The 21,062-nt window shown below is 39.5% G+C and overlaps 1 protein-coding gene across 2 annotated transcripts in view; it reads left to right on the top strand.

Moving 5' to 3' along the window:
- Window positions 1–21,062, top strand: part of MET (MET proto-oncogene, receptor tyrosine kinase) — a 120,148-nt gene that overhangs the window by 11,274 nt on the left and 87,812 nt on the right. The gene's annotated exons all lie outside the window — the stretch shown is intronic.

Raw genomic sequence — 21,062 nt, 5'->3', positions numbered from 1 at the left:
CCAAGTGCCATGTAATGGCAGTATGCCAGGGGCTAAAGATGGAGCTTATAGTCTAGTGGGAGGTATGAATAAGTAAATTACAACACAACATTATAAAGTCCAGATAAGGGGGAGGCAGGTTTGATGTATGAGCACATGGGAGAGTTCCTAATCCCTTCCTAGAGGGCAAGAGAAGCATTGGAGAAGGCTTCCTAGAAGAAATGTTCCCTAAGATGAGACTGAAAGGGAGAGTAAGGTTAACCAGGTGAAGGTGAGGGCAGAGGTGTTCCATAAAGAGGGATCTATGTGCTGAAACCCAGAGTGGAAGAACACATGGCTTGCTTCAACAACTCAAAGAAGGACAGGGTGGCTGGAGCCTAGATTTCTAGGGAGGAGATGGCAAGTGGCAAGGCTGGAGAATTAGGCAGAAGCCAAATCATGCATGGCTTTTAAGCTGTGCTAAGGAGTTGAACTGTTTTTAAACATAAAAATAACATAATCAGATTGTCTTTTTAAAAAGATATCTCTGTTACGTTGGGGAATGGATGATCAGGGACAAGAATGGAGAGGGAAGACCAGGTAGGAAGCTGTTGTAATAATCCAGGTAAGAAGTGATACTGCCCTGGGGATGGATGCAGGTGGACATATTTAAAACACCTGTAGGTGGGAGTCAACCATGATGTCTCGGAAATGTGGGAAAATTTAGGCACCAATATAGGATATGGAATGGGAGAACAAGTTTCATGGGAGTAGATGGAGGTGCCAGAAGGTATACCCAACTGCTCCTTCTTGGTCACCCTGCTCTCCCCAGCCTGTTGGCGTCAGTGAGCCCTAGCACACGGTTCTCCTCTCTTCATTCCCTACACTCCTTTCCTTGGTGGTTTCATCCAATCTCATGGCTTTCATACCACTGATATACAGACAACTTCCTTATTTAAGTCTCTAGTCCAGACCTTTCTCCCCAACTCCAGGACTCAAATATCCAACTGCAAACTAAACATCTCCATTTAGATGTCTAAAAACTATGTTAAACATGAACAAAACTACTGATCTTCACACATCCCTGCCAAACTTGCTCCACCCTCCAGCTCCTTTGTAACTGGCAGAACCATTCTCCCTGTTACAAAAGCCAAAATCCTTGGCATATTCTTGACTCCTTTTTTTCCTCACACACCTCATCTCCAAATCCATCTGCAAATCCTTTTAGCTGCATTCAAAATATAACCAGAATTCAGCCACCTCTCATCACTTATTCCTTCCTCTTGGCCTAGGCCACTGCCATCACTTACCTGCACTATTAACAGCAGCCTCCCAACTCCCAACCAGCCTCACTTCTCCATTTTAGCCCTATCCCACCCCCCTGCCACCAGCAACCTTCTCCCACACCCACTCAAGGTGATTCCATTCAAACATAATCACTCCCTTGCTCAACACTCTGCAGTGGCTTCATATTTCACTACAATAAAGGCCCAGGTCTCACAGTGGCCTACAAGGCCCTGCCTAATCCCATTCTTTGTCTTCTCTGATCTCATCTTCTAGTCACCGAGGTCCAAGCTTACTGGCCCCTTTGCTGTGCTTCAGACACACCAGGCATAGCTGTATTTAGATGGCTAAGTCCTCTCTTCCTCCAACTCTTTACTTAAAAGGCACCTTCCCAGTTTTTCTTTTTTTTTTTTTTCTTAACATCTTTATTGGAGTATAATTGCTTTACAATGGTGTGTTAGTTTCTGCTTTATAACAAAGTGAATCAGTTATACATATACATATGTCCACATATCTCTTCCCTCTTGCGTCTCCCTCCCTCCCACCCTCCCTATCCCACCCCTTTAGGTGGTCACAAAGCACCGAGCTGATCTCCCTGTGCTATGCGACTGCTTCCCACTAGCTATCTATTTTACATTTGGTAGTGTATATATGTCCATGCCACTCTCTCACTTTGTCCCAACTTACCCTTCCCCCTCCCCGTATCCTCAAGTCCATTCTCTAGTAGGTCTGTGTCTTTATTCCTGTCTTGCCCCTAGGTTCTTTATGACCTTTTATTTTATTTTTTTTTTAGATTCCATATATACGTGTTAGCATACGGTATTTGTTTTTCTCTTTCTGACCTACTTCACTCTGTATGACAGACTCTAGGTCCATCCACCTCACTACAAATAACTGAATTTCGTTTCTTTTTATGGCTGAGTAATATTCCATTGTATATATGTGCCACATCTTCTTTGTCCATTCATCTGTTGATGGACACTTAGGTTGCTTCCATGTCCTGGCTATTGTAAATAGTGCTGCAATGAACATTTTGGTACATGACTCTTTTTGAATTATGGTTTTCTCAGGGTATATGCCCAGTAGTGGGATTGCTGGGTCGTATGGTAGTTCTATTTTTAGTTTTTTAAGGAACCTCCAAACTGTTCTCCATAGTGGCTGTATCAATTTACATTCCCAACAACAGTGCAGGGTTCCCTTTTCTCCACACCCTCTCCAGCATTTATTGTTTGCAGATTTTTTGATGATGGCCATTCTGACTGGTGTGAGATGATATCTCATTGTAGTTTTGATTTGCATTTCTCTAATGATTAATGATGTTGATCATTATTTCCTGTGTTTGTGGCCAATCTGTATATCTTTGGAGAAATGTCTATTTACGTCTTCTGCCCATTTTTGGATTGGGTTGTTTGTTGTTTTCATATTGAGCTGCATGAGCTACTTGTACATTTTGGAGATTAATCCTTTGTCAGTTGCTTCATTTGCAAATATTTTCTCCCATTCTGAAGGTTGTCTTTTCGTCTTGTTATGGTTTCCTTTGCTGGGCAAAAGCTTTTAACTTTCATTGGGTCCCATTTGTTTATTTTTGTTTTTATTTCCATTTCTCTAGGAGGTGGGTGAAAAAGGATCTTGCTGTGATTTATGTCATACAGTGTTCTGCCTATGTTTTCCTCTACGAGTTTGATAGTGTCTGGCCTTACATTTAGGTCTTTAATCCATTTTGAGTTTATTTTTGTGTATGGTGTTTGGGAGTGTTCTAATTTCATTCTTTACCTGTAGCTGTCCAGTTTTCCCAGCACCACTTATTGAAGGGGCTGTCTTTTCTCCACTGCTTATTCTTGCCTCCTTTATCAAAGATAAGGTGACCATATGTGCGTGGGTTTACCTCTGGGCTTTCTATCCTGTTCCATTGATCTATATTTCTGTTTTTGTGCCAATACCATACTGTCTTAATTACTGTAGCTTTGTAGTATAGTCTGAAGTCAGGGAGCCTGATTCCTCCAGTTCTGTTTTTCTTTCTCAAGATTGCTTTGGCTATTCGGGGTCTTTTGTGTTTCCATACAAATTGTGAAATTTTTCGTTCTAGTTCTGTGAAAAATGCCAGTGGTACTTTTTGGTTTTTTTAAATTTTTATTTATTTACTTATTTGTTTGTTTTTGGCTGTGTTGGGTCTTCGTTTCTGTGCGAAGGCTTTCTCTAGTTGTGGTGAGTGGGGGCCACTCTTCATCGCGGTGTGTGGGCCTCTCACTGTCGCGACCTCTCCTGTTGCAAGGCACAAGCTCCAGGCGCGCAGGCTCAGTAGTTGTGGCTCATGGGCCTAGTTGCTCCGCGGCACATGGGATCTTCCCAGACCAGGGCTCGAACCCGTGTCCCCTGCATCGGCAGGCAGACTCTCAAACACTGTGCCACGAGGAAAGCCCCAGTGGTAGTTTGATAGGAATTGCATTGAATCTATAGATTGCTTTGGGTAGTATAGTCATTTTAACAGTGTTGATTGTTCCAATCCAAGAACATGGTATATCTCTCCATCTATTTGTATCATCTTTAATTTCTTTCATCAGTGTCTTATAATTTTCTGCATACCAGTCTCTTGTCTCCTTAGGTAGGTTTATTCCTAGATATTTTATTCTTTTTGTTGCAGTGGTAAATGGGAGTGTTTTCTTAATTTCACTTTCAGATTTTTCATCATTAGTGTATAGGAATGCAAAAGATTTCTGTACATTAATTTTGTATCCTGCTACTTTACCAAATTCATTGACTAACTCTAGTAGTTTTCTGGTAGCATCTTTAGGATTCTCTATGTATAGTATCATGTCATCTGCAAACAGTGACAGCTTTACTTCTTTTCTGATTTGGATTCCTTTTATTTCTTTTTCTTCTCTGATTGCTGTGGCTAAAACTTCCAAAATTATGGTGAATAATAGTGGTGAGAGTGGGCAACCTTGTCTTGTTGCTGATCTTAGTGGAAATGGTTTCAGTTTTTCACCATTGAGGACAATGTTGGCTGTGGGTTTGTCATATATGGCCTTTATTATGTTGAGGAAAGTTCCCTCTATGCCTACTTTCGGGAGGGTTTTTGTCATAAATGGGTGTTGAATTTTGTCGAAAGCTTTTTCTGCACCTACTGAGATGATCATATGGTTTTTCTCCTTCAATTTGTTAATATGATGTATCACATTCATTGATTTGCGTGTATTGAAGAATCCTTGCATTCCTGGGATAAACCCCACTTGATCATGGTGTATGATCCTTTTAATGTGCTGTTGGATTCTGTTTGCTAGTATTTTGTTGAGGATTTTTGCATCTATATTCATCAGTGATATTGGCCTGTAATTTTCTTTTTTTGTAACATCTTTGTCTGGTTTTGGTATCAAGGTGATGATGGCCTCATAGAATGAGTTTGGGAGTGTTCCTCCCTCTGCTATATTTTGGAAGAGTTTGAGAAGGATAGGTGTTAGCTGTTTTCTAAATGTTTGATAGAATTCACCTGTGAAGCCATCTGGTCCTGGGCTTTTGTTTGTTGGAAGATTTTTAGTCACAGTCTCAATTGCAGTGCTTGTGATTAATCTGTTTTTATTTTCTATTTATTCCTGGTTCAGTCTCGGAAGGTTGTGCTTTTCTAAGAATTTGTCCATTTTTTCCAGGTTGTCCATTTTATTGGCATATAGTTGCTTGTAGTAATCTCTCATGATCCTTTGTATTTCTGCAGTGTCCATTGTTACTTCTACTTTTTCATTTCTAATTCTATTGATTTGAGTCTTCTCCCTTTTCTTCTTCATGAGTCTGGCTAATGGTTTATCAATTTTGCTTATCTTCTCAAAGAACAAGCTTTTAGTTTTATTGATCTTTGCTATTGTTTCCTTCATTTCTTTTTCATTTTTTTCTGATCTGATCTTTATGATTTCTCTCCTTCTGCTAAGTTTGGGGCTTTTTGTTCTTCTTTCTCTAATTTTTTAGGTGTAAGGTTAGGTTGTTTATTTGAGATGTTTCTTGTTACTTGAGATAGGATTGTATTGTTATAAACTTCCCTCTTAGAACTGCTTTTGCTGCATCCCATAGGTTTTGGGTCGTCGTGTTTTCATTGTCATTTGTTTCTAGGTAATTTTTTATTTCCTCTTTGATTTCTTCAGTGATCTCTTGGTTATTAAGTAGTGTATTGTTTAGCCTCCATGTGTTTGTATTTTTTACAGATGTTTTCCTCTAATTGATATCTAGTCTCATAGCGTTGTGGTCGGAAAAGATACTTGATACAATTTCAATTTTCTTAAATTTACCAAGGCTTGATTTGTGACCCAAGGTATGATCTATCCTGGAGAATGTTCCGTGAGCACTTGAGAAGAATGTGTATTCTGTTGTTTTTGGATGGAATGTGCTATAAATATGAATTAAGTCCATCTTGTTTAATGTATCATTTAAAGCTTGTGTTTCCTTGTTTATTTTCATTTTGGATGATCTGTCCATTGGTGAAAGTGGGGTGTTAAAGTCCCCTACTATGATTGTGCTACTGTCGATTTCCCCTTTTATGGCTGTTAGTATTTGCCTTGTGTATTGTGGTGCTCCTATGTTGGGTGCATAAATATTTACAATTGTTATATCTTCTTCTTGGATTGATCCCTTGATCATTATATAGTGTCCTTCTTTGTCTCTTGTACCATTCTTTATTTTAAAGTCTATTTTGTCTGATATGAGAATTGCTACTCCAGATTTCTTTTGATTTGCATTTGCATGGAATATCTTTTTCCATCCTCTCACTTTCAGTCTGTATGTGTCCCTAGGTCTGAAGTGGGTCTCTTGTAGACAGCATATATATGGGTCTTGTTTTTGTATCCATTCAGCCAGTCTATGTCTTTTGGTTGGAGCATTTAATCCATTTACATTTAAGGTAATTATCGATATGTATGTTCCTATTCCCATTTTCTTAATTGATTTGGGTTTGTTATTGTAGGTCATTTCCTTCTCTTGTGTTTCCTGCCTAGAGAAGTTCCTTTAGCATTTGTTGTAAAGCTGGTTTGGTGGTGCTGTATTCTCTTAGCTTTTGCTTGTCTGTAAAGGTTTTAATTTCTCCATCAAATCTGAATGAGATCCTTGCTGGGTAGAGTAATCTTGGTTGTAGGTTTTTCTCCTTCATCACTTTAAATATGTCTTGCCACTCCCTTCTGGCTTGCAGAGTTTCTGCTGAAAGATCAGCTGTTAACCTTATGGGGATTCCATTGTGTGTTATTTGTTGTTTTTCCCTTGCTGCTTTTAATATTTTTTCTTTGTATTTAATTTTTGATAGTTTGATTAATATGTGTCTTGTCGTGTTTCTCCTTGGATGTATCCTGTATGGGACTCTCTGTGCTTCCTGGACTTGATTAACTATTTCCTTTCCCATATTAGGAAAGTTTTCAATTATAATCTCTTCAAATATTTTCTCAGTCCCTTTCTTTTTCTCTTCTTCTTCTGGGACCCCTATAATTCGAATGTTGGTGCGTTTAATGTTGTCCCAGAGGTCTCTGAGAGTGTCCTCAATTCTTTTCATTCTTTTTTCTTTATTCTGCTTTGCAGTAGTTATTTCCATTATTTTATCTTCCAGGTCACTTATCGGTTCTTCTGCCTCAGTTATTCTGCTATTGATCCCTTCTAGAGAATTTTTGATTTCATTTATTGTGTTGTTCATCACTGTTTGTTTGCTATTTAGTTCTTCTAGGTCCTTGTTAAATGTTTCTTGTAGTTTCTCCATTCTATTTCCAAGATTTTGGATCATCTTTACTCTCATTATTCTGAACTCTTTTACAGGTAGACTGCCTATTTCCTCTTCATTTGTTAGGTCTGTTGGGGTTTTGCCTTGCTCCTTCATCTGCTGTGTGTTTCTGTGTCTTCTCATTTTGCTTAACTTACTGTGTTTGGGGTCTTCTTTTCGCCGGCTACAGGTTCGTAGTTCCTGTTGTTTTTGGTGTCTGTCCACAGTGGCTAAGCTTGGTTCAGTGGGTTGTGTAGGCTTCCTCGTGGAGGGGGCTAGTGCCTGTGTTCTGGTGGATGAGGCTGGATCTTGTCTTTCTGGTGGGCAGGTCTACATCTGCTGGTGTTTTCTGTGGTGTCTGTGGCCTTGTGATTTTATGCCGCCTGTCTGCTAATGGATGGGGTTGTGTTCCTGTCTTGCTAGTTGTTTGGCATAGGGTGTCCAGCGCTGTAGCTTGCTGGTCGTTGAGTGGAGCTGGGTCTTAGCATTGAGATGGAGATCTCTGGGAGAGCTTTCGCTGTTTGATATTACGTGGAGCTGGGAGGTCTCTTGTGGACCAGTGTCCTGAACTTGGCTCTCCCACCTCAGAGGCACAACCCTGATGCCTGGCTGGAACACCAAGGGCCTGTCATCCACACGGCTCAGAATAAAAGGGAGAAAAAAAAGAAAGAAACAAAGTAGAAGATAAAATAAAATAAAATAAAATTTAAAAGTTATTAAAATAAAAAATAAAAAAATATTAAAAGAAAATTTTTTGGTAATAAAAAAAAGAAAGAAGAGAGCAACCAAACCAACAAACAAATCCACCAATGATAACAAGTGCTAAAAACTATACTAAAAAAACAACCAAAAAAAAAAAAAAAGGACAGACAGAACCCTAGGACAAATGGTAAAAGCAAAGCTATACAGACAAAATCACACACAGAAGCATACACATGCACACTCACAAAAAGAGAAAAAGGGAAAAAATATATATATATCCTTGCTCCCAAAGTCCACCTCCTCAATTTGGGATGATTCGTTGTCTATTCAGGTATTCCACAGATGCAGGGTACGTCAAGTTGATTGTGGAGATTTAATCCACTCCTCCTGAGGCTACTGGGAGAGATTTCCCTTTCTCTTCTTTGTTCGCACAGCTCCTGGGGTTCAGCTTTGGATTTGGACCCGCCTCTGCATGTAGGTCGCCTGAGGGTGTCTGTTCTTCCCTCAGACGGGGCGGAGTTAAAGGAGCAGCTGATTAGGGGGCTCTGGCTCACTCAGGCTGGGGGGGAGGGAGGGTACAGAATGTGGGGCGAGTCTGCGGTGGCAGAGGCAGGCGTGACATTGCACCAGCCTGAGGTGCGCCGTGTGTTCTCCAGGGGAAGTTGTCCCTGGATCACGGGACCCTGGCAATGGCAGGCTGCACAGGCTCCCGGGAGGGGAGGTGTGGAGAGTGACCTGTGCTTGCACACAGGCTTCTTGGTGGCGGCAGCAGCAGCCTTAGTGTCTCATGCCCGTCTCTGGGGTCCCTACTGATCGCCGTGGCTCGCACCCGTCTCTGGAGCTCCTTTAAGTGGCACTCTTTTTTTTTTTTTTTTTTAATACTTTTTAAAAAAAATTTTTATTTTATTTTTTTTCAATTCTTTTTTTTTTAATCAGTCATCAGTTTTATACACATCAGTGTATACATGTCAATCCCAATCGCCCAATTCAGCACACCACCATCCCCACCCCACCGCGGTTTTCCCCCCTTGGTGTCCATATATTTGTTCTCTACATCTGTGTCTCAACTTCTGCCCTGCAAACCGGTTCATCTGTACCATTTTTCTAGGTTCCACATACATGTGTTAATATACGATATTTGTTTTTCTCTTTCTGACTTACTTCACTCTGTATGACAGTCTCTAGATCCATCCACGTCTCAACAAATGACTCAATTTCGTTCCTTTTTATGGCTGAGTAATATTCCATTGTATATATGTACCACAACTTCTTTATCCATTCATCTGTCAATGGTTAAGTGGCACTCTTAATCCCCTCTCCTTGTGCACTAGGAAACAAAGAGGCAAGAAAAAGTCTCTTGCCTCTTTGGCAGCTCCAGACTTCTTCCCGGACTCCCTCCCAGCTAGCCGTGGTGCACTAGTCCCCTTCAGGCTGTGTTCACGCAGCCAACCCCAGTCCTCTCCCTGGGATCCGACTTCTGAAGCCTGAGCCTCAGCTCCCAGCCCCTGCCCGCCCCGGCGGGTGAGCAGACAAGCCTCTCGGGCTGGTGAGTGCTGGTTGGCACCAATCCTCTGTGCGGGAATCTCTCCGCTTTGCCCTCCGCACCCCCATTGCTGTGCCCTCCTCCATGGCTTTGAAGCTCCCCCCTCCGCCATCCACAGTCTCCACCTGCGAAGGGGCTTCCTAGTGTATGGAAACCTTTCTTCCTTCACAGCTCCCTCCCACTGGGGCAGGTCCCGTCCCTATTCTTTTGTCTCTGTTTTTTCTTTTTTCTTTTGCTCTACCCAGGTACGTGGGGAGTTTCTTGCCTTTTGGGAGGTCTGAGGTCTTTTGCCAGCATTCAGTAGGTGTTCTGTAGGAGTTGTTCCACATGTAGATGTATTTCTGATGTATTTGTGGGGAGGAAGGTGATCTCCATGTCTTACTCTTCCGCCATCTTGAAGCTCCTCCCCCTTCCCAGTTTTTCAAAGCTACAGACCTCTTCCACCACCTCCCCTCCAGGCACTCTTGATCCCCCAATGCTGCTTTTTTTTTCTTTTTTTGCCTGTAACACTCATCAACTTCTTTTTTTTCACATTCTGAAACTTCTTTATTTGTTGAGGACAGTTAACAAATAGAATAAATACTTTTCACATGGAGCCCTGCATTTTTTCCAACATTTACTCATCAACTTCTAATACAGTACAGGATTGACTTAATTGTTTTATGTATTTGTTGTCTGGAGCCACCTGCTACAGAGTAAGTTCCACAACAGCAGGAATGTTTGTTTTGTTTACTGGTGTACCCCCAAGCACCTTGCACATATTTGGTCCTCAATAAATATTTGTCAAATTTAGTCTTGAATAGCTGTTGAACATACAAAGTTGATGCTTGAGAGATGGATTTCTGGACTCTCTGGAGCTAAAGAGATGAAGATGCAGATCTGGAAGTCTTCACTCTATTGTAAGTCTTCATCCTCTAGTGCCTGGAAGATTCAGTGACCTTCCGTTATGTCTTCTGGCTTCTAGCTCCTTTCCCCTTCAGTCCACTCACCACACTGTCCCCAAAGTTGTCTAATATATAGTTATAAGTATTCTGGTTTTCATGTCCTGATTAAAACCTCCCAGGGACTCTCCACTACTGAAAGAGTACAGGCCCCTCAGTAGGACACATAAGACTTTCTGTGATATGCCCCAGCCTAACCTTCTGGCTTCATCCACACCCAGCCCAGCCCACATAGCCTCTGTGCCAGTTACAGCTTCCTGAGCAGCCCTGCACATTCTCCCCAAGGTGCCTGCATGTATGGTCTCTCAGTCCAGAGTGCCTGCCCCCTGTCTCCACTGTGCCTGAGCAACTCCAGCTTATCCTGCAAGTAATATCTTCACACTAGAATACTACTTGGCCCCGCCTCTGTCTGCTGTAGTTAGCTCTCCTTCCCTGTATTCCTCCAGAGATGTGCACCCATCTGGAGTACACAACTAGAGGGCAGTGTGGCAGGAGGCTGGGACTGCCAACCAATGGGCAGCACCTATATGGTTAAAAAGTTTTTTAATGCCTTGCCCTCTTTTCTCTCTGTTTCTCTCTCTCCCTCAAATACACACACACACACACACACACACACACACACACACACACACTCACACCCTGCATTATTTTTCCTTGAATTGGTCCATTATATAAATGCAATCCTGAACACAGTTGTTTTTAAGTTGTCCTAACCTTTTAGTTTATCGATTTTTCAAGGATCCAGTGTTTTAGATATTGGATTCTGTACTTATTTTTCTGTACTGTTCTGTTTTTACGAGGATAGCTTTGCTTGGTGTTCTTTATTCATTTTAAAGTATTTAAGATTTTTGTAGAAAGTTTTATTTGGTTCTTTTATTCGCTGATTACATATTGATCTCAACGTAGTGATATTTATGTGCTTTTAATTTTTCTCTCAACACTGTTAGAATTGCATTATGTTCACCCTGGGAATCCACATCTATGCAAAATATGGCCAGTTTTGTTATTTCTTCCATTCGTACTATTTTCATGATTTCTAAAAGTTTTTTTTTCCTACTTTGCTTGAAAAGAAAACATCATATACTGACAAAATTCACCTTGAAAAGGGTCCCTAGTTCACTTCACTGCCAGAGAGTCTACTTGTTAACTTTGATTTCCAATAAAAGTTCTCAGATGTGAGCAAAATAAAATTCAGCCACACCCTAAGAGCTAGGTGCAAATAGTGTTAGAGGAGAACGCCCCCCTTGTTTGACCACTCCATATTTCAGGGTCACAGCCTGCCCTTTGGCATCCTCATGTGTCTCCTCTTTTTCTCTCTTTCCCTGGATGCTGATTTCTCTTTCTTTACGTGACAGCGGCCATGACACGAATGGGGTCCACTAACCACCAGCATTCCTCTGCAGCCATTTGATTTCTGCTTTAGGTAACACCAGGGGAGAGTGATCAGTTATATAAACTCAATCCTGAGCACAGTTCTTCCCATTTGGAATTCACCGTGCCTTATGCCGAGGACATTTTCAAGCACTGAGGGAGGGAAATGTCGGATTCATTAATGAGTGATGTACCGGCTTCCTCTCTGTGTCTCCCTTTTGTGGTTCACATTCTGACCATTCAGTCAGGTTTATCCTATTCAAACCCTGTATTTGAATGCAACTGGAAGAGGTTGCTAGGCTTTTTTTCATTTTTATTTTAATTTGTTTAGTTAGAAAAATGTTTCTCAAATGTGATTTGTGGATTCATGTTATTCAGGGTTCCTGGATTAATTGAACAAAATCTGGTAGCACTTCTACACGATCTGAATTATAAAATTACATCTATCCATTAGGCTGAAAATATTTTAAAATAGTTTTGTAGGATTTCAAGAATCTTAGCACTTTCTTAACATTGAAAGTTCAATCTTCACATTTTCAAGGGCAGTGAAACATTCTTATCTGACCTACAGCTTATTAATGGGACAAAAGCCTGTCCATCAATCAAGACTGACAGTTCAATGTATTTTCTGAACAGGACTTCTTACAATATGCACAATGATAAAACAAATGTCCATTTATTCTTATTTCCCAGAAGTTGAATACTTTCAGCCATTCTTCAAAGGACAAAGATATTTACTAACAGATTATGACTGTGTGAGGGATAATCTTGAGAATATAATGGAATTCTGTTCTTTTTATCTTTACTCTTACCATATCAGAGTTGGACAATTATTTCGATCATGTTTGACAACTAGAAAATGCACGTTGGCTTTTTCTTGTGCTATGATTCAGTCATTTTCAACCTTTAAAATGTTTATTGGAAGAAGGGATACAATATTAGATAAGAATCTGAATAAGAGCACTATTGGGGTATCTATCAAAGAAACAACATTTGTATAATAATCAAGAGTAATTGTTTAGAGGAGCTGCTAAAACAATATTTATAACACATGAAAATTTTTTTTGTACCATGTTTAACTTGTTTTCTCCTATAGCGACCTATATATGAATTTTAATAAGCTTTTTATTATAAAGTATACATATTAATATAGAAATACTTTTTCTGTTTCAGAAATTTATGTCAGTGACAGGTTGCCATATACACTATAACTTTTCTCTACAAGCACACAAATCGTTTCCTTGATTTTTAGTAAAAAAAAAAAAAAAAAAAAATCTTCCTTTTACATAGTTGTACCTTCACATGATATTTAAAACCACCTGTTAGGAACAGGTTACCCTGATAATCACTTTGAAAACAGCATGTTTTAGACACACAGCATCAGAACAGCAACAACAACAACAAAAAAAAAATATGCAGTTTTGCAACATGCATGTGCTACAAAAACCTTAAAAATACAGTTCTACTCCAACAGATAAATAGGTTTGGCCAAAATATTTTCAATCTAAGTTCTGTTAGTGAAAAGGGTGATGATTCCCTTATTTTTCTCCATTTGCTTACAACTCATATTGTCATATAATATACATTCATGGGACATATTTATACTAAAAAAATTACTCATTGTTTATCTGAAATTCAAATTCAACTGAGCATCCTATATATTCATTTCCTAAACCTCAGTGGGGGCATGGGTTTGCTCTTCTTTAAAGAGGTAAAGTAAAGGTTCCTTATCTGTTGTTCTTCGTTAGTGTGGAAGGCCCTTACCATGGCCTTACCATGTCTTGGAGGACAATTTTTTTTTTTAATTTTATTTACTTTTTTTAACATCTTTATTGGAGTATAATTGCTTTACAATGGTGTGTTAGTTTCTGCTTTATAACAAAGTGAATCAGGTATACATACACATATATCCCCATATCTCTTAGAGGATAATTTAAGAAGGACTTCAGGAACTTGAAACAGCTTTAGAGGAAAGCCACAAGATGGCCAAAGTGTGGGAAAATAAGAAATAACACTATTTAAACTGTAGACGAGAGGGCCAAGGTGATGAAACAGCAAGTATTTGGAGTGGGCTCACCCAGTGGACTGTGCCAAGTTCCTCATTTTTTTTTTTTTTTTAAGTTCCTCATTTTTGATGAAGGTACGCACAAACTGGCTAAGACACAACTTAGGAGGGTAAGCATAATAGCTACATTTATTGGATGCCAGTGTATGCTGCATAATTGAATGCCAGTGTCTCATAATTCATCTCTAACCCTCCTGGCCAACCCACAGATGTGTACCATTATTATCCCCATGTTTTAGAGGAAGAAACTGACACTCAGAGTCAGAAGGTATGTAAATGGTAAAGCCCAGATTCACATCACATCAGAGTGTGATGACACCAAAGCCCATACTCTCTCCACTACACCCACCTGTTCTCCAGAAGGCTTATGAGTTATTGGGAACAGTGTTGTTAAGCAAACTAGTCTGTAAATATTAGACATAAGATTAACTCATGGGTATTTTTAATCATTTAAATGTGGTCATATAAATGAGCAGTTGTGTGGGCTGAAAAACCCTGAAGACTTCTTCTGTCCTTTTGACTTACTGTTAGAAATCATTGTCAAGGTAGTGTCTGGCTACATTAGAAGGGATTTTTGACATGTATTGTTTTATCTTTCTAAAGTCAGCTTAGGTTTTTTGATGATAATAACACTAAGTGTTAAAGCTTTAAGCCTAAGAATCAAATGTTGAACAAAGCATGTTTTAAAATTTGCTTTCTCGACAGCCCAGTAGATCTGTCACTTTTCAATTTAGGTTACATATTTAGATTTTTAGCATTTATCTTACTGTCTTCAAATCCACAGACTGTATACTTTTTGAGGGTAGAAACGCTCAGTATTTAGACAAGGGCATGGTATGCAATGGGAGCTCACAAATATTTGATTAATACTATGTGATATAATATGACTCTTCATAAGCAGTGAGTGTTTATAAATACAGTATTTTAAATGTCATCAGGAATCTCCTATTGAGATCTTCTTTCCTTAGCTTTGTTTTTATGGGCCTACTTTTCAAATTAATGGAAATAATATAAATGTAGAAAGGGCTAAGAATTTTCCTTAGGATTTCACTCTGGCAAGTCCTCCTGGAGAATTTAGCCATGACTGTTTTTATGACTGCAGTTTCCTTAATACAGGGCCTCGGCCATTTTCCATCATCATAAATCCCTTTTATACACTTATAAGCAGGATTGAAATGTTTTCTAGTTTTTATATTTTGACTCTTCACTTACATACATTATTTCTATCTTGAGATTATGTTAAGTAAATATTGTAGAAGAATTTGAGACTATAGAGCAGAAAAAAGCCAGTGTAGCACCTAAGAAATTTTAACTAGTAGATATATCTCCAAATGCAAAGTGAAATATTTAGAGAAATTATTCAAGTAAATAAAGAAACTGTCTTTGCCAATTACTTGAATATTTTACATAAAGTTGCCTTTATGCACTTGACTTTGTGTTTGAATTCACAAGTTTGTAGAATCTTCGAGTGGACATTGTTTAGTCAGGACTTTCAGGCACAAGGAATAAAAGAATCACAATGAGGGGCTTCCCTAGTGGAGCAGTGGTTAAGAATCCACCTGCCAATGCAGGGGACACAGGTTCGAGCCCTGGCCTGGGAAGATCCCACATGCCACGGAGCAACTAAGCCCATGCGCCACAACTACTGAGCCTGCGCTCTAGACCCCGTGAGCCACAGCTACTGAGCCCACGTGCTGCAACTACTGAAGCCCTCAGTCCTAGAGCCCGTGCTCCACAACAAAGAGAAGCCACCGCAATGAGAGGCCCGTGCACCACAACGAAGAGTAGCCCCCCGCTCGCTGCAACTAGAGAAAGCCCGCGTGCAGCAACAAAGACCCAAAGCAGCCAAAAATAAATTAATTAACTAATTTTTAAAATTAATTAAAATCTTTTAAAAAATCACAATGAAATTGCTGATGGAAAAAAGAAAGAGAAAGAAAGGAGGAAAGGAAAAATGTACTGGTTCCCATTAGCTGAAGACATGGTGGATACAGATGCTTGAACAATAGCATTAGTGGCCTGCCTTTCTCCATGTCCAGGATCCCCTGCCCCTTGGGTCACTTTCATGCTCAGGCAGGCTTTCTCCACACAGTGACAAAGATGGTCATCAGACAGTACAAGTTAATATCATCCTTAGTGCTAGTGATTTTTGAGGGAGAGAGGTCCCCTCCCAGTATCTATATTAAACCCCAAAAGACCCTGGTTGGCCTTGCTTTAGTCACATGCTCACCCCTGTCCAAACTCTGGGTCAAAGGAATAGAATCCACTAAAAGGCCAGCCTGGTTTGCAAGCTCACCTTGTGGGGAGGAGATAAGCCAGTTTGACAGCCCCATTAGGTAGGGGAGAGTTTTCAAAAGAGTTGCCAGTAGTAGAGCGGGGGCTGGACAGGTAAATTCAGAAAAAGTTTTCAAAATATTGTGCCTTTAGAACAAAAATCTTTTCCAGGAAATGCAAATAATTTGAAACAGCTCAAATAAGCATCATACTTAAAAAAGTTAGAAATACACTTATAAGAACTAGATTGCATGTTTATCATATTTTAGATAATATTTTATCCTCTCTGAATCTTAGTTTTGTCATGAAAACATGGGAGTTTCCCCTGAAACAGGTTTCCCTGAAAACATGGGAGTAATGCTTACCTTCTAAGAAAACATTCAGATTAGAAGAGATGATGTAGTTGATAGCATCTTGTAAACTATAAAGTACTATCTATATAGTTATAAAATATTATGATTTCTAAGAAAAATCAATTCCTAAGGAAAGCAGAGTTACCTGTGTCAAAGTTTTGAAAGTCCCTCTCTTTTAAAAACCTATCCCATGACACCTGTTGTGTTTTTTCATGAGCCATCAGTACTTGCTTACAACACAGGTATATGCTTTGAGACAGGTTTTTGTTGATGAGGACAGTGATGGTGACAGTAGTAGTGGTAATAGGCACAGGTAATTACTCAATAACTCTTAGAGAATTAAATGTATTTCTAGATTTCTAGGGCATGAAAAGCCCAATGTAAGCTAGTTAAATGAGAAAACTAGAGGTAGATAGATGGCAGACGGTGTTGAGTATGTGGTCTTACCATTAGGTTAAGCTGGTATTTGTAGCTAATAGAGCAGCCCTCTTTAAAGGAAATACCCCTAAATACCAATAGTTTAATGACCAAGGTGCCACTGAGATAATCACTCCCAGGAAATGTTTTGCCAGTGAGCTTATCTTAACTATCAACTGAAAAGAAATACAGAAATGTTTTATGAATGATTCAGTTTCACCTGCTATGTGCATGACATTTTAAGAGAATGAATTAGTCAGTCTGTTTGAATCATCTTTACGTGTTCCTTTTAGTAAGGAACTCAAAGTTGGTTAAATGGCCAGCACTGTTTCAGAAAGAAAGAAAGAAAAAACAAACAGTAAAAAGACATTTTATATTGAAACCTGATCCAAGCACATCACAGGAATAAATGTATCAAGGCAAAAATATATAAAAGATGAAAGTAGATCTGGAGTCACTCCCAATATAAATTTTAAAATTGCTCACACAGCCTGATCTGGCAGATGATATAGATAGAGAAGAGAAAGCAATATATGCCAGTTCAATGGCATTGGAGTAAAACGTAGAAAAACAATCTCAGAGTTTAAAATTATTGGAGTTGGAAAATACTTCAGCATTCATTGGTTCAACCCAGGGGTATGCTTGTAAGTATTTAATAACCATCCCTCCAGGGGGGAAATAAGCCCTGATTTTTAGTGTTTGCCAACTTCTATGGGGTAAATACTCCCACCAAGGCCAATTTCAAGCAACCAAGATGAGGTCACTGAACACGAGTTGGGAAGAGATGCGTATGCTAAGCCATCATTAGCTGGTTCCCTAGAGAGGGAAAGGGCCAGAACCAGAGCTCTGTCTAACTTCTGCTCCAGTGCACTCTCCCTCTTAGCTCAGGAAGCTGCTCCAGTGTTAGTGAAGCATTCAACATCCCGGACAGATTCCTGTCAGTCAGACATGGGATTGAATCTGGTTCTGTGTGACTTTTGGCAAGTTTGCTCATCTAGAAATGGAGAATAATAATACTTCCTACTTCACAGGGTGTTTACGAAGAGTATATCAGAGGGTTTAGCAGAATGCCTGGCACGTGGTAAACACTCAATGCAAGTTATTGTTATTTTTATCATTATATGGTTTATACCTTACTGAAGCTCTGCTTTGCCCTCTGGTCCAACTATAATTTTGTAGCCTTTAAAGCCTATATCCTCAATCAGATGCCTTCATTTGGATCCTGAAAATCATTGTGTCCTTGACCTTCTTTCTTGGGTTTCTTCCATATCTCATGAATGTGAAGAATCATATACATTGTGTCTTATCTTCAGGAAGCCCTCAAAGCTACTATACAGTCCTTTCTTTCTTGCTGACCTCAGTTTGCATACCCTGCTGTAGATATTCTAAACCTCCTCCTTCACCCTCAAGTCCCTGGTCACTCCTCTGTAACCATCAACTTCAGCAGATGGTCATATACCCTAATTTATTTTTTAGAACATTGAGATCATATTCCCTTAATAGGGACTTATAGGGACTCCTTAAATGTCCCTATATCTTTATGTGACTGCTCATCCTCTCCTGCTGTCTCAGAAAGAGTGACTTCTCTTATGTTTCAGGGCTCTTGGAAATGCCTCTTTTTGATCCCTTCGAATGTTGATTGAACAATTTTTATCTCCCTCATTTGCTCTTTTTGTTTTCCCTGCTTCTCTAGGCCCAACTACTTGCATTTCTCCTGATTGTATCATATGCTTTCTCCTGCCACTATATCTTTGCACAAACTGCTCTTTCACTGGGAATTTCCATTCCTCATCCTCCTTCAAGACTCAGCTCTAGCCTCATTTCCAGTCTGGTTGGCTGCCCTTCCTACACATTCCCATAATTTCTGTCAACCTGTTGCCTCCACCAAGTGACTGTGAGCTTCCTGGGAAAGGTACCGTGTTTCTGGGTTCCCAGACCTACCACAGTGCCTGGCCTTTAGTAGATACCCAACAAACGTTAGTAGAAGAAAAAGAGACCTACAAATAAGTGTATGTCTTTCCTGCAACTTAAAGTCCTCTCAACCCTGATATTGCCTTCTGCTTGTCCTTCCTTTGACAAACATTCTACTTCCTCATCACACATACCCTTGCAATTTAGTGGTCTGATACCACTGTTGAATCTGCTGCAACTACTCTTGTAAAGGTCAACAAGGAGCTTTTGTGTGGATTACATCCACCTTCCTGAGGCCCTCGCCTGCCTTCAGTGACACAGTGCAATTTTGCCTCTCATGACGCCGCCCTGAACTAACTTACCTTCCTTGATTCCTTCACTAGTTTCTCCAATGTGTGTATTCTCCAAGATCTGGTTCATTTGTCTTCTCTTCCTTCACCTTGTCCCTCCATGAACATACTTGTTCTTGGTTTTAACCATCCCCTCTGTGCAGATAACATGCAAAGTTTATTTCTATTCCAACTAGAATCCCAATTGTCCCACTAAGATCAAGTTCTGAAGTTTCATTCTTTCTAATGCACAGATGGCAGATACTTGTCACTCATGCTTCTGCTTGCCTCTGTCTCATCTAAGATGGATATTACCTCACCTAAGACCAATCGTGCCACTTTCCCAGTAAGAGCAGGCTTCTCCTCAACATCCTTCTCATTATTCTCCTCTATTGCTTGGCACATATGCTGCCTGCTTGGAATCTTCATTCTTCACTTACTCCAGATAACCTGCTTGCTGGAAACAATGTAAAACCTACTAGTCATTCCTACAGTAGAACATTTTCACTCATTTCTCAATAACACATCAAACTCAACATGTTTAAAACCAGCTTATCATATTCCTTGATCTTTAGCCTAACTTCCTCCTACTGACTACCCTAGTTTGTAACTTGTTCCACTTTTTCCCAGATGACGCTGCTTATCTTTACCTTCTCTTTTGTGTTCCACCAGTTTAGGTGTCAAATCAATTCAAATATGTCTCTCATTCATCCCTTCCTTTCTATTCTTGGGGCCACCATCCTGCTTCTGGCCCTTACTACCTGGTTATGGGCTATAATGCCTGTCATCTGGTCTTCTCATTGACAGGTTCTCCCTGCTCTAAGCCACTTTTCCTCCAGATCAATCTTCCTAGAGTAAAACCTTGCTCATATGACTCTCCAGCTCAAAACCCTTCAATGACTTTCTATTACCTCTTAAATAATGCCTGTAATTCCTATCAGTTTGGTAGGGTAAAATTATCTTTGATTTTGGAGTCAGTAAATTTGGTTTTAAGCTCTGGCTACTACACTTATCTGTTCTGTGACTTTGAACTTATTGTTTAATTTTTATTCACTCATTTATTCAACATATGTTTATTGAACACCTACTCTGTTCTAGGTTCTATATCAAGTCCTTGAGATAGAGTGATGAACCAAAAAGGCATTGTCCTTGTCTTCTGGACCTGAAACGTATTGGACTTGTCCATATTTCTCATGATCATACTAATCCTAAGTACAGGCCATGCCTTCCTCTCTTGATGCTTTTAGCTTTTGGTTTTTGCTATACAGGAAAGTATAATACCATGTATTATACCATGTAATTTGCATATGTGTATTATCTCTCAACCCCATTGTAAGTTCACTGAAGGGTAAGCGCCATGTCCCATTTCCCATAGTGTAAGCACAGAGCCGTGCACAGTGAATTCTGTTGTGTTTTTGTGGACCTAGAGTTAGTCTTTGGCATAGTTACAATGCCCAGTATGTTTTTAGAGGGTCCCTTTGTCCCGTCAGAATTATGCATTTTTTCAAAAGGGGGAAATAAGTAATAACTATTTGGTTTCTATTTCTCTAAGGCCTTTCTTTTCCAACCCTGCCTATAGCTGTTATAAGTAGAACTCACAATGTTTATAACTTGTGCACCTTAACTTTTTAAAACCTGAACAACAAATCCACTCGTGCTTCCTAGTAGAAATACTGTCCGTGTGCATACAATGGAATGTTAAAATAATGTTCTTTTAACTAAATAACTTTTGACTTGGTAGCAAACAATATGTTGTTTTTCCCTGAGAAATAATTCTAGGACTTTAGTCCTAAAGATTATATTTTATTTTATACATTTTTAGCTTTCTGTTTTTACATTCCCAGTGATCTTACATTAAGTTAAGCATTTGTCTATCCAAAACAATAGGTCAATTATAGCCAAATTATAACCATACCTTTCCTCTGCACAGAAAATCCTATAAACAGCATGTGATCATATTGCTTCTAGAATTTATGATTGTTTTCTTCCAAAAGGAAGCTAAATTTAGCCTAGTAATTCTACATGCTCCCAAGGAAACAATGCCTGCTGTGACTTGTAGAATAAATGAATCTGAACCACAATTCCTTTACTTGACTAACTGAGAAAGTTTAAATATCAACCTAGTCATTAGCCACAGATATTAAACCACATTAAACAACCAGCAAGAGGTTAAGAAAGAAGTTTTCTATTTT

The sequence above is a fragment of the Balaenoptera acutorostrata genome, chromosome 7 (assembly GCF_949987535.1).
Source record: "Balaenoptera acutorostrata chromosome 7, mBalAcu1.1, whole genome shotgun sequence".
NCBI classification, from domain to species: domain Eukaryota; kingdom Metazoa; phylum Chordata; class Mammalia; order Artiodactyla; family Balaenopteridae; genus Balaenoptera; species Balaenoptera acutorostrata.
This window is presented reverse-complemented; position numbering and strand designations above follow the sequence as displayed.